Genomic DNA, 3,163 nt, shown 5'->3' with positions numbered 1-3,163 from the left:
AGCTCTTGACGATCCTTCCAGGGGGAGAAGGTCCAAACATCCAGCTTGCAGGATGACTTCCTGCCGATTGGCAAAGACAAAATAACAAGGTTAAGACTCAGGGAGACAAAAAACTCAGTTTGACTCAGCAAAACTCAGCTTGGCTAGAGTACCCAAAACTGGCAAACACTCTGGTGTCGAGGTAGTGGCAGTCAGCAGCTTAAGAGTCCTCAGGTAATGAGGCAACCATCTGCAGGTGTGTGAAAGGGCCAACGAGAACCAGGCGCCATCTGGTGGTGGAAGGAGACAACACCAAAACACAACCTACACAAACTGGATTCCTAACAGACAGCAGCAGCAATATGCTCTAAAATCTGGATTGAAGGTAGATTTGGAACATTCTTTATTTTAAGCTAATGTAAGCTGTTTATATTGAGGAAAATCCATCTAAAAGTCCTTCCACCTTATCCGTCAGGGTTACGGTGAAAGGCGGGGTCCAACCCGGGTATGTCGTCACCCTGCAAAATATTTTTACCTAAGCAGGTCAATTTTTCCTTAATTAAGTTAATTTTCTCTTGAATTAAGCAGGTGAGTGAGGCACTTTGCAAATGGAATAAGACTATTTACATTTCAAATAAGAAAACAACAGTTGCAGTCTCTTATTTCAAGTGCATAATATCTGATTATCTTATTTTAAGCCTAAATGTACTCATTCCATTGGCAGATCATCTTATTTACACACTCAAATTAAGGGCAAATACACTTATTTTAAGAATTTTTTTTTATACTTCTATCTAATTTCTAGATCGTTTTTGCAGTGCAGTCCATCACAGTGAACAAAGACCTTTATATTTCTAATCACTTTACATGTATTGTTAAGCATTTCCTTTTATATCCAGTATTGTGTTTAATAAAAGTTATCAATTACTGTCAGACATGCTGCTGGATATGAAGTCTGAGCGCACAGAGATAGAATAAAATAGAATACAGCAACAAAAAGATTATAGAACCTTAGAAAAATGTATAATGTATAATATAATAGTGAAGAGTTAAAAGATAAATAATAAAATACTGATCTGTAAAGTGTTATAATTATATAAACCGTGCACCTGGAGAACAAATATACAGCTATGGACATTTTTATAATAGTTGATATCTGAAAAAGCAGCAACATCAGAGATGTGAAAAATGACAGTGTTAGGAATCCAGTCTGTGTGGGTTGTGTTTTTGTGTTTTCTCCCTCCACCAGCAGGTGGTGCCTTGTTCTCATTGGTCCTCCCACACACCTGCGGCTCATTACTGAGGATGGTGGACTGTCACTACCTTGACGCCAGAGTGTTTGCCAGTTTTGGGTACTCTAGCCAAGCTGAGTTTAGCTGAGCCTAAATGAGTCTTTTGTTTCTCTAAATCTAACGTTGTTTTTGTCTTTTGCCTTTTGGCAGGAAGTCATCCTGCATATTCGGATGTTTGGCCTTCTCCCCCTGGAAGGATTGTTTAAATTTCACACTGAGCAGGACATTAATCATCCCGCTCACTGAGTTCCCCTGAATCCAACCCAACTGTACTCCTCAATAAACCTGTTAAACTTTTATTCTGGTTTCTCTGAGTGGTTTTCTGTATGTGGGTCAGATCTCTTAAAAACATTGTGACAGACAGCAGTATGTTATTTAACTGACTAAGATAGAAACTGTGCAAAATCAACATGAATGTAACAACTTATTGAGGTTGTTAGGAAGGAACAGTGGTGGTTATAGAGTCTTACAGATGTTGGGAGGAAGAATCTGTCATAGCGCACCCTGGTGCATATATGGTACAGCAATCTGTCACTGACGGAGCAGGCACTTATGTGTATGACATGATGGGTCTCGTGGTAGGAAATCTGCGTGTGTAAAATGTTTAAAATGTATGTGGAGAGCAGTTTAGGTGAATTCTGACCCCATTTAAATCTACTAACATCAGATGTGTTATTTTAGAATTACAACTAAACTGATCTAGATTTTGGGAAATATTGACAAGCGATGCTGTAAAGGAACGGCTTTTTGCTACAAATCACCATGACGTTTCATCTGTAGTAAACATAATGATATGGAAGCTGATTGCTGCCACTTAAATAAAATAATGGCCCATTCATGTCATAATTTGACTTCAAAATCATTACAAGACATAGTCAGGATTTCGAACATGGCAGAAATGTGATGCCCTACAAAAAGGATTTTTTTTATATTCTTGTGTATTCTATAACTATTACATAATATCTTGGAATTATGAACACCTACTGGCCTGTTCCATTTCTTTCAGTAAACAGAAAAACACATCAACTGAAAGTAGAATTTCCTGCCTCCTCAATAAATGTTGGATGTTTTTGATTTCCAATAAATAAATAGAAAACAGAGGAAATAACAAAAAGAAAAGATATAAACAACAAAATGCAGATTTAACTGAGCACTGAGTGGATATTCTTATAAATGATATATCTTTTTATATTAATCCATCTATGAAAAAGGAAGTTTTTTTTTTTTTTTCAAGTGTTGAAATTATAATATTAATATAAATGTTTTTGCTTCTTTTGAAATTAGTATCTATTTTGTAATGTCTGATTTGGGCCAAAACCCAGACAGGAGTGTTGAAAGAAAGATGGTGAATTTTGATAAAAACCAAGAACAAAAAAAAACTTGTAGTGAGGCATGAAGAAAGCAGGACAAAAACAGGGCAAGATGTTATGTTAAAAACCAGCAGTGAACTATGGAGGACTATGGAGTCTGAATCAACTAAAGTAAAATGACCCAAACTGACCTCACCAGAAACTAACAACCCAGATAGAATCAGAAACCCCCCCCAAAAAGAAACCCAAACTGACCTCACCAGAAACTAACAACCCAGATAGAATCAGAAACCCCCCCCAAAAAGAAACCAGAAGAGATCCTTTAAAGCTACTGAAGATCCACAGCTGGGATAGGAGAGCTCATAGACAAAACCACTATAAACAGTGAAATTTACAGATCAGCCTTTTTTTCCTTGAAGATTGAAAAACAAAAACATCACATTGTTGAGAAAAATGAAAACATACAGCATGTTCTCACATACAATTTAAATATAAGATATCATACATAGCATTAACAAACTTTCCACATGGCAGACCAATTTGTCCTTCCATTCCCAAATTCATGTTCATACATATATATAT

This window comes from Cyprinodon variegatus, unplaced genomic scaffold (assembly GCF_000732505.1).
Source record: "Cyprinodon variegatus isolate N-32 unplaced genomic scaffold, C_variegatus-1.0 Scaffold688, whole genome shotgun sequence".
Classification (NCBI taxonomy): domain Eukaryota; kingdom Metazoa; phylum Chordata; class Actinopteri; order Cyprinodontiformes; family Cyprinodontidae; genus Cyprinodon; species Cyprinodon variegatus.
This window is presented reverse-complemented; position numbering follows the sequence as displayed.